This window comes from Phascolarctos cinereus, unplaced genomic scaffold (genome assembly GCF_003287225.1).
Source record: "Phascolarctos cinereus isolate Bilbo 61053 unplaced genomic scaffold, phaCin_HiC Scaffold_4;HRSCAF=312, whole genome shotgun sequence".
Classification (NCBI taxonomy): domain Eukaryota; kingdom Metazoa; phylum Chordata; class Mammalia; order Diprotodontia; family Phascolarctidae; genus Phascolarctos; species Phascolarctos cinereus.
The window spans coordinates 237,393,185-237,404,972 of record NW_027555847.1 but is presented as its reverse complement, the minus strand read 5'-3'; the positions used below and the strand labels follow the sequence as shown (position 1 = coordinate 237,404,972).

Here is an 11,788-nt window from a genome sequence, read left to right as displayed (position 1 = left end):
AAGTCAAAATGACTGGCCATGGCCCAGGATGCAGTGGAAGACCCCAGCATCTTTGACATCTGACCAAGATCTAAGTGCTCCACAGTTCCTGCTTTAGCCACTCTGGTGGCAATTGGAACACATTTTTCTCCTTCATGCATTCCACCAGGAGAAGTCTTCACGTGCTTGGGGTTGGCATCCCCCTAACTTACCTGATAGATTTGAAGCCATTGACTACCATCAACCTGGTTTAGCCTCTCTGCCAAAATAGTATTAGAGGGGGGTAATAGAACATCACTTTATCAGTTGTGTGGAGGATGGATTGGAGTGGGGAGAGGTTTGAGGCAGGGAGAGATCAATTAGGAGACTATTACAATATTTCACGTGAAAGGTAATGAGAGCCTGAACCAGGGCAATTGCCATGAAAGCTCAAAAAAGGCAATATAGAAACATGTTATGCTAGAAACAAATGCCAGAATCTGGCAATTTATTAGATCTGTGGGACTAATAGGAGAAAGTGGTTAAACTATGAATTTGTGAGTATGGGTGACTAGGAGACTGGTGGTATCTTCAACATTAATTGACAAGCTAAGAGCAATAGGTTTTCTTGAAAGATGTGTTCTCTCTCTCTCTCTCTCTCTGTTTCTCTCTCTCTTTTAGTATGTTGAGTTGGCTATGAGATATTTAGCTCAAAATGTCAAACAGATTGTTGTTATAGCTCAAGAGATAGAATAGGGCTGAAAATATAGATCTGAGAGGCATCTGCAGAGTTAATAATCCTAAGAGCAGATGAGATCACCAAGTAAAGAAATAGAAGATTACTTCTTCTTGAGGACAGAGCATTGGGGAAAATCATATTAGTGAGAGTAACTTGAATGAAGATCCAGCAAAAGAGCCTGAGGAATGATCAAACAAAGAGGAGGAGAATCAGGCATGAACAATGTCACAAAAACCCATGGAATAGAGAAAGTAGCCAGGAGGAGAAAAGAGTCAACAATATTTCAGAAAAATAAAGAAGTATGAAAAAAAGGCTTTTCAATTTGGCAATTAAGGACCATTAATTACTTAAGATTGAGAAATTTCAGCTAAATTATGAGATTGGAAGTCAGATTACAGATGACTTAGTTCAGAGTGAGAGGGGAAAAAATGGAGACACTGAAAATAGTTGACTTTTTCAAGGAGTTTAGCTGAGAACAAAAGAGAGATATAGGTTAATCATTAACAGGGATGGTAATATTTAGTAACTTTTTTTAAGAATGAGAGAAACTTGGGTATGTATATGTGTAACAGGGAAGGAGCCATAAGATAGAGATTAACAATTAGAGAGGACGAAGATGATAGAGGAGCTAATCTACTGAAAAAGAGATGAGGTGGGTCACAATTATAGGTAGAGGTGTTAGCTTTGGCAAAAAGAAAGGTCACCTCCTTTTAGAGACTATAATAAGTGATAAGCTAGTAGGCCAAATATCAGAGATGAGAAGGGAAGAGAAGAGAACTCTTGGCAAAATAATTCAATTTGGGGGGTTGTTTATCATATTAAGGAAAGGTTCATTTATTCCTATACTGTTTAATATTTTTAACATAAAGAATGTTTTACTTAGTCTTAAGATTTTTCTACATCTATTCACTTAATCATTTAATTTATTCATTTAATTTTATGTTATTGTTATTAGTAAATATTAGACTATATTAAACCATCAAATATTACCTGTAAATATTAAACCAACCTTATATTCCTGATATAAATCTAACCTAATCATAGTGTATAATGTTTTGTTTTGGTTTTTTGGGGGAGGCAATTGGGGTTAAGTGACTTGCCCAGAGTCACACAGCTTGTTTTAATATATTATTCTTTGCTAATACAGGATGTTTACAAAGTGTTTGAAACTCTTATTTTTTTAAAAATAGAATGGCATGGGGGCAGCTAGGTGGCGCAGTGGATAGAGTACTGGTCCTGGATTCAGGAGGACCTGAGTTCAAATCCAGAATCAGACACAAAAAACTCACTAGCTGTGTGACCCTGGGCAAGTTACTTAACCCCATTGCCTAGCCAAAAAAGAATTAATTTAAAAAGTAAAATATTATGGCATAAACTACACTAAGACTTTTGGGGTATCCTGTATTTTATTCAATATTTCTTTGCATCAGTTTTCATTAATGATATTGATTTATCATTTTCTGTTTTATCTCTCCATCTTAGTACCAGAGATACATTTGGCCCCTCAAAATATTTTGATAGTATGCTTCATTTGCAATTTTTTCAAATTATTTATTTAATATTAGAATTAATTCTTCTTTGAATTAATTTGATGGAATTCATTTGTAAATCCATCTGGTCCAGGTTACTTTTTTTCCTTTGGGAGTTCCTTATTGGCTTATTAAATTTCCTTTTCTGAGACTGGATTATTATTTAGATCTCTATTTCTTGATCTGCAATGTATTATTTTTAAATACTCATTTACTTCACTTCTCAGATTCATTGTCATATAATTAGACAGAAGTTTGTTTTTAAAAATCTCATTTTTCATTTTAAAAATTTTGACCATTTATTTTTCCTCTCTCTTGTTATCAAATTAGTTAACAGATTCTTTATTTTACTAGTTTTTTAAAACCTTGTTTTATTTATCAATTTAATGGATTTTTTGTTGTTCTTATTTTGGTCTATCATTTCTTTGATTTTCTTTTTGTGTGTGTGTTTAGCTGGACTTTTTCTGTTTGTTGCTTTTTTAGGACTTTTTTCAGTTGCATTGGCAACTCATTGATCTGTTCTTTCTGTCTTTCATTAATGAAAATCTTTAAAGATATAAAATTTCCCCTAAAGACTGCTTTGGCTATATCCCAAAAGTGTTATTTGATTGTTGTCATTTTCTATGATGGCATTAACTATTATTCCTGTGATTAATTTTGTAACCTACCAATTCTTTTTTAAGTTTTAATATTTTATTTTTTTCCTATTACTTGTAAAGACAATTTTAACTTTTATTTTTTACAATTTTGTGCTCCAAGTTCTCTCCCACACTCCCTCCCCTACTCTCTTCTTGAAAAAGCGAGCAATTTGATAAAGGTTACATATGTGCAATTATGCAAAATATATTTCCATCTTAGTCATGTTGTGAAAGAAAACATACAAAAAAACCCCAGAAAAATAAAGAAAAATTTAAAAACAGAAGGATTTGATCTACATTCAGATTCTATCAGTTCTTTCTCTGAAGATGAATAGGATTTTTCATCATAGGTCCTTCAGAATTGTCTTGGATCTTTGTATTACTGAGAATAGCTAAACCATTCACAGTTGATCATTGTACAACACTGCTATTTGGAAAATGTTCTCCTGGTTTTACTCACTTCACTTTGCATCAGTTCATATAAGTCTTTCCAGGTTTTTTCTGAAATCATCCTGCTCATCATTTCTTATCACACAATAGCATTCCAGCATAATCATATACCACAACTTGTTCAGCCATTCCCCAATTAATGGGTTTCCCCTCAATTTCCAATTCTTCGCCACTACAAAAACAGGTGCTATAAATACTTTATACAAATAAGTCCTTTTCCCTTTTTAAAAAAACCTCTTTGGGATACAAACCTAAAAGTGGTATTACTGAGTCAAAGGGCATGCACAGTTTGATAGCCCTTTAGGCATAGTTCCAATTGTTTTCCAAAAGAGTTGGTTCAGTTCACAACTCCAACAACAATGTATTAGTATTCCAATTTTCCCACATCCCATCCAATGTTTGTCATTTTCCTTTTCTGTAATATTAGCTAATTTAATAGAGTTGTTTAATTTATATTTCTCTAACCAATAGTAATTTAGAACATTTTTTCATATGTCTATAGATAGCTTTGGTTTCTTCATCTAAAAACTGCCTATTCATATCCTTTGACCATTTATCACTTGGGAAATGACTTATATTCTTATAAATTTGACTTAGTTCCCTATATGTTGGAGAGATGAAACCTTTATTGGAGAAATTTGCTGTAAAAGGTTTTTTTCACAGTTTTCTGCTTTCCTTCAATCTTGACTATATTGGTTTTGTTTGTTCAATCTCTTTTTCTAAAATACGGTTATTTAAACACTCTACTTCCTCCTCTGTTAACCTGGGCAACTTATATTTTTGTAAATATTCATCCATTTCACTTAGATTATCAGATTTATTGGCATATAATTGGGCAAAATAGCTCCTAGTAACTGCTTTAATTTCCTCTTCATTGGTGGTAGAGTCATCCTTTTCATTTTTGAAACTGAAATTTTGGTTTTCTTCTTTCTTTTTTTAAATCAAATTAGCCAATATTTTATGTTTTTATTGTTTTTTCCCACAAAGCCAACTCCTAGTTTTATTTATTAGTTCAATGATTTCCTTACTTTCAATTTTACTAAACTTTCTTTTCAGGATTTCCAATTTGATGTTTAATTGGCGATTTTAACTTTTTTCTAATTTTTTTAACTGCACACACAATTAATTGGTCTGCTCTTTCTCTATTTTATTGATTTAAGTGTTTAGAGATATAAAATTTCCCCTGAGTACTGCTTTGGCTGCATCCCATAAATTTTGGAATGTTGTGTCATTTTTGTCATTCTCTTTAATTAAATTATTTATTATTTCTATAATTTGTTCTTTGACCCACTTAATCTTTAGGATTAGATTATTTAGTTTCCAATTACTTTTCTATCCATGTTTCTACAGCCCTTTATTGAATTGTATTTTTATTGCATTGTAACCAGAAAAGGATTCATTTAAAATTTCTACTTTTCTACATTTGGTTGTGAGGTTTTTATGCCTTAATACATGGTCAATTTTTGTTTATGTTCTGTGTGCCACTTAGAAAAAAAAATTCATTTCTATTTCCATTCAATTTTCTCCAGAAACATAACTTTCCTAAAATTCTATTCATCTGATTCACTTCTTTCTTTTTTATTTTTTTGGTTAGATTTATCTGCTTCTGAGAAGGAAAAGTTGGTGCCCCCCCGCTAGTAAAATTTATTGTCTCTTTCATCCGATAACTCCTTTAACTTTTCCTTTAAGAATCTGGATGCTGTGCCATTTGGTGCATATATGTTTAGTATTAATATTACTTCATTATTTATGATACATTTTAGTAAGATGTAACTTCCTTCCTCATTTCATTTTCACTTTTACTCTGTATGCATCTCTCTGCTTCAAGTGTGTTTCTTGTAAACAATATATTGTGGGATTCTGATTTTTAATCCACTCTGCTGTTTGATTCTGTTTTATGGATGAGTTCATCTCATTCACGTTCACAATTATAATTATTAACTGTATATTTCCTTCTATCCTATTCCCCACCTTGTTTACCTACTCTCTCTTTCCTTTCACCCTGTCCCTGCTCAAAAGTGTTTTGCTTCTGACATTGCCTCCCCTAATCCACCCTCCCCTTTATCAGCCAACCCCTTTTGTTATCCCCATCCCCTCCTACTTCCCTATACAGTAAGTAAGGTTTCTATGGCCAACTAATTTAGATAAGAGTGAGGTTTAAGGATTGCCCACCCACTCTTATCATCCCCTCTACTTTAAAAGCTCTTCCATGCCTCTTTTATATGAGATAATTTACCTCATTCCACCTTTCTCTTCTCCCTTCTCCCATGCATCTCTTTCTCACCCCTTTATGTTTTTATATCATCCCATTATAATCAATTCATACCTGTGTCTTCTGTCTATGTACACTCCTTTTAACTGTCCTAATAGTGAAAAAGTTTTTAGGAATTACACATATCATCTTCCCATATAGGAATGTAAACAGTTTAACTCTATTGAGTCCTTTATGATTACTCTTTCATGTTTACCTTTTTATAATTCTCTTGAGTCTTATATCTGAATGTCAAATTTTCTATTTGGCATTGGTCTTTTATCAGGAATGCTTGTAAGTTCACTATTTCAACAAATATCCTAAAGGATTACACTTAGTTTTGTTGGGTAGGTGACTCTGTTGTAATACCTTTGCCCTCCAGAATGTTATATTCCAAGCCATCTGATCTTTAAAGTAGAAGTTGCCAGATCTTGTGTGATTCTGATTGTGGTTCTCATATTTGATACGTTTCTTTCTGGCTGATTGCAGTACATAGGGTTCCAGAATACCCCTGCACAGGGATATTCATGGTCCTCCCCCCCACCCCAAAGAGTGGGGCAAGTTCAATTCAAAAGAAAGAGGCTAGGAACTCATAATGATTATAAGAGAAGTTTAATGATCATTTTGGTTACTTACATTAGGGGTGGTCTGGGGTCAAGGCTAGAAACCTAGTAGATCCTCACCAACAGCTTAATAATCATCAATCTGGAGTGGTGGCCAGACAATTCAGTAGATCCCTACAAAGACCTTGAAAAAGCCCTATAGTAATTGTAGATACCAAACATATGGAGGAGGAGTGATAGAGTGTTGTTACATATGCCATTATGGTTTAACTAATGCTTTCATTTACTACTTTGCACAGGGCTTGAGTCCAGGACCTTGGGCATCAAGGCCAGTGCTGTTGGGTAGATATCCAGATATGAAAGGTCATGTGCTGGTCACTGTATCCTTGTTATGGCATTCACTATATGGTTTTCACCAATAGGGACCCCACACAATATTTCTCCTTGACATTGGAGCTCTGGAATTTGGTTATAATATACCTGGGGGTTTTCATTTTTGAATCTCTTGCAGGAAGTGATCAGTAGATTCTTTCAATTTCTATTTTACCCTCTGGTTTTAAGATATTGGAGCAGTTTTCCTTAACAATTTGTTCTAATATGATGCATAGGCTCTTTTTTTCTTTTGATCAGGGCTTTCAATTAGTCCAATAATTCTTAAATTACCTCTCCTGAATCTATTTTCTAGGTTAGTTGTTTTTCCAATGAAATATTTCACATTTTTTCCATTTTTTCATTTTTTGACTTTGTTTTATTGATTCTTGGTGCCTCATGGAGAAAAAAAGCTTCCATTTGCCCAATTCTAGCTTTTAAGGATTTATTTTCTTCAGTGAGTTTTTGTACCTCTTACTTTGGCCCATTCTACTTTTTAAAAGTTGGGTTTTTTCAGTGAATTTTTAAATATCTTTTCCCTTTTTTGTGTGCTTTACTAAGTTCTTGATTCTTTTTTCATGAATCTTTTTCATCACTCTCATTTTTCCTCAAATTTTTCCTGCATGTCTCTTGTTTGATTTTTAAAATTCTTTTTGAGCTTTTCTAGTAAAACTTTTTTTGGACCTGAGATCAATTCCCTTTTTTCTTTGAGGCTTTGCATCTAACCTTTTGGACATTGCTGTCTTTGTCTGAGTTTAGGTTTTGATCTTCCCTGTTACCATAGTAACTTTCTATGATCAGGTTCTTTTTTTGTTGCTTGCTCATTTTTCCATCCTATTTCTTGACCTCCAACTTAATGTTAAAGTTGGGCTCTGCTCCCAAAGTGGAGGGGACTTTGTCTAAAGCTTCAGGGATTTTGTTGTTGTTGTTGTTGTTGTTGCTGTTGTTTTCAGAGCTAACTCTGGGGGTCTGCAAGTTCTAAGTAGAGGTGTGGTCACTACTCTCCTGAACTCTACTGTGGTCTGTGAGCAACCGAAAGCACCATTTGCTGCCCTGTGATTGTGACCAGGGTCCCTGCTTTCTTGTGGCTGGGAGCTCCAAAGTACTTCTGCTCCTCCTCACCCTGGGACTACAATCATGATTTTATATGGGCAATGCAATATAATCCTACTAAGGGTCCCCTGTAACCTCCTGACCAATTGTCCAACTTTCTTCCCATCTGTGTGCTGAGAGCTTTGAAAGCTGCTGCTACAAATTCAGTTGTCCACAAAGTCTGCTGCTGGCTTGCACAGCATGGACCACCACTGTCTGCCTTCTGCAGAGGCCTGGGATCTCACTGATGGCTTGTGCTATGGCCTGGGGTCTTGCTGTTGATTTGCCAGGTGCAGTGTGTGTGTTGGACTGCGTTACTCTCTTACCCTAGTGAGACAGACCTTCCTGACCAAACCTCTAGGCTGTCTTGGGCTGGAATGCTGTTTCATCAGTCTTTTTGTTGGTTTTGCCAGTCCAGAATTCATTTTGAGGTGTTATTTTAAAGTTATTTGAAGGGGAATTTGTGAGAGGTCATGTGAGTCCCTGCCTTTACTCTGCCATCTTGGCTCCACCAACCCACCAATTCTTTAGGAGGTAATTGTTGAGTCTACATTTAAGATTGAATCCTTTCCTCAAATTCCACTTACTGTTTATAAATTTCATCACCTTGTGATATGTATAGGATATATTTAAAATATATATCTTCCTACATTTATTAATAGGTTTTTATATACTAGCACATGGTTAATTTTTTAAAGGTGCCTTGCACAGCTGAAAAAAAGTACACATTTGATTCTCATTCAGTAATTGCCAGAGATCTATAATATGTAACTTTTTTTTCTAAAATTTGATTCATGTACTTAACTATTTTTGTTAGATTTGTCTAGTTGTCTGATTGGACCATTTCACTGGAACTATGGGATTCTAGGGCCTCTGTTTAAGAAGATACTCCAGGACAGTCTTCTCTGCATTTCCTACCAGCTGAATTTTTTTTTTGGACTTCTCCATCATGCCATTTTTATGGGCATCTTCTTTCCCCACTTCCAGCTTTTCTGCTGTCTTTTGTTTGTTGTATTACCTCATTTGATTGGAAATTTCTTGACAGCAGGGACTGTTTTTCTTCTTATTTTTGTTTGTATTCCCAGAATTTAGCACATTGCCTGGCAAATAAATAGTATGTGCTTAAAATAATGTTTATTGGGGCAGGAAGGTAGCACAGTGGATAGAGCACCGGCCCTGAAGTCAGGAGGACCTGAGTTCAAACCCAGCCTCAGACTAAGCACTGATGCTTGCTAGCTGTGTGACCCAGGGTAAGTCACTTAACCCCGATTGCCAAAAAAAAATAATAATGTTTATTGACTGATTGAGCTCTGAAAAGGAGACAATGATGTTCTCAATTATATTTTTGTTTGTTAATTTCTCTCGGTAATTGAATTATATTTTCTTTGAAATATTTAAAAACTGTGTCAAGTATTGACATTATTCTGTTACCTATAGTGCCTTTAAGGATGATATAGTTTTCCTTTTTATTTCTTTTAACCATGTTTAATCTTATTATTGTCTTTTTAGATCATTAATGCTATACTTATCTTTTTAATTCGCCTAAGGCATAATAACTTCCTCTCCAATACTTTATTTTAACTTCATGAATGTTTGTGTTTCAAATGTGTTCTTTTAAACAATTGTTGGATTCTACTTTCTAAATCATTCAGCCAAACTCTTCTATTTTATAGTTGGACCCATATCATTCACACTTTATGATTGCCAATTGTGTTTTTTCCTTTCATAATATCCTCATACTTTATTCTCTTTGCCTTGATTTTCCTCTTTACCAAGATGAAAAAGGTTGTGAAAGAAAAGAAATGTGGTTAACTCTAGTAATCTATAATTGAATTGCCTTTTCCTATTCTTGTGCCCCTCCTCTCTTCACTTAGATCATTGGTTCTTATTTCTTTCTCTCCTTTTAATCCCACTTTTCTGACCAACTTCTAAAGTTGAAGGCTGTTTTATTTGTGACTATTCCCTACCAAACTCTACCTTTCCTCTTAAATCCCTCTTTCTTTTTCAATCTTTCTTCATCAGTTGAATGCTATATATGTATGTATGTGTATATAATATATATATATGAAGATGTATACACATATATGTACTATGTATGTGTACATCTGTGTGTATATATCGATATCTATTTACATTAACTATCTATCTACCATCTGTCTACCCATCTATCTATCTTTGCATATATATGTTTAACCTACCTTTTCCCTAGTTCAGGTAAGAATGAGGTTCAGGATGTGCCTGTTCCCCAACCTATCTTCCATATTTTATACAATTTTCTTATGTTCTCTAATTATGAAAAAATAATTTCCTCTCCTTTCTTTTTCTTTATTCCTTTGTATATTCCTTTTTCTCTCCCTTTTCTCTAATAAAGTACACAAGATACAAAAAAACCACCATCCAGACCCTGCATTTTACTTTATTTTCTCCATGTCTGACCTTTAAAAACAGTAGGATTCAGAAGCACCACTTATCTATTCACTCCCATTAGAATATAATCACTTGATCATCATTTAGTTCCTTCTAATTGCTCAAATGTATTCATCTTCCTAGATTTCTTTTATGTTGTATTTGCATTTCAAAAACTATACTCAGTTCTGATATTTTAATCAAGAATGCTTAAAAGCCTTCTCTTCTACATATTAAAGGCATATTTTTTTCTTTGTACTTTTTTATACTCAGTATTACCAGATAAGTGATTCTTAGCTGGAACCTTGTTTCTTTTTACTTTAGGCAAATCATATTTCAAATATTTCTTTTTCTTTTTAGTAGTTGTACTATGGCACTGTATGATCCTTACTGTGATTCCTTGGTATATGAACTCTTTCTTACTAGCTGCTTGCAGTACTTTTTTTTTTCTTTGATCTGGAAGTTCTGGATTTTGGCTATGCTATTTCAGGGCATTTTCAAATTAAGGTTTATTTCAGAGATGAGAGGTGGCTACTTTCAATTTTCACTTTCCCTAGATCAAACCAGTTTTATTATATGATTTCTTTAAATATGGCTATATATTTTTTTTTGTTTGATCACAGTTTTCAGGAAATCAAATGAATCTTAAGTTCTCTTTCTTCAACCTGTTTTCCACCTCAATGGTTTTAAAATAGATACCTTGGGGTTTTTTTCATCTATTTTTTCTAATATTTCTTGTATCATGTTTGCTTTATTCTACTTTTCAATGAAGTCTGCTATTTTGATAAGTCTTCTACCTTTTTTCTAAGCTATTTATTCTAATTTTTCCCTCAAAAGCTCTAATTTCATTTTTTATATATTACTTCATTTCTTTTATCTATTCTTGAGATCTTTGTTATTTGATCAGAAGCTCTACTTGTGCTTGTGGAAATACTATGGAATTACTAACTTCTGAGTTTATCTTTTGGGCTTTTCTTAATGCATAACACTGTGACAATAGAAAAGAAAGGTCACTGTATAATTCTCTTTGTTATTATTTTTTTGCACTGAATGTAGTGACTTTATTGATGGTACACAATATAGGACTCTAGGCTTCTCCCAACTACAGGGATGCTTTGGGACAAGGATGTGAATGGGATATGGGATCCCCAGTAGAGGAACGTAGGTTAAGAATGTAGGTTCCCCAGTAGTGGAACTCCTTTTTTGGCTGGGGATGAAGGTCCATGGCTTTCCACTTTACTTCTTGGAGGCCATGTAGGCCATGAAGTCCATTACATGGTTGCTATAACCAAACTCATTGTCATAAAAAATATGGAACACTTCACAAATTTGCGAGTCATCCTTGCGCAGGGGCCATGCTAATGGTCTCTGTATCATTCCAATTTTAGTATGTGTGCTGCTGAAGCAAGCACTATAGTTCTCTTTCTTGACATTAATAATGTGTTTTTTAGAATAAGTTTCCATTTCAATGTAAGTGTGCAGTCACAACTAATCCTATGTTTTACCTTCTTTTACCATAGTTCTTTTGTACTGTATCAGTCTATCAAAAAATAAATAAATAACTGTCTTAGGTCCTTGGAGCCAACATCAGATTAGCAGATTAAAAATCTCTGTATTGTCTCCCTGAAATATAACCATTTTCCCCAAGGCCAGTGACTTTCTGAGAGTGAAGCTAACACTGCTATGTGTTATCTTTATGTGTTAACTCCCTGTGGGAAATGATACATACAAAGAAGCTTATTTGGCCCATACTGTGAACTTCTCTTTCTTCTCCCTTCCTATGTGTATGACGC

The 11,788-nt window shown here is 34.2% G+C and overlaps 1 non-coding gene across 1 annotated transcript; it reads right to left on the bottom strand.

Moving 5' to 3' along the window:
* Positions 1–11,300: 11,300 nt before the first annotated feature.
* On the bottom strand, positions 11,301–11,407 carry LOC144457398 (U6 spliceosomal RNA). Its single transcript, XR_013486701.1, has one exon. It is a non-coding gene; the product is annotated as a U6 spliceosomal RNA (small nuclear RNA).
* Between the last annotated feature and the right edge of the window lie 381 nt (positions 11,408–11,788).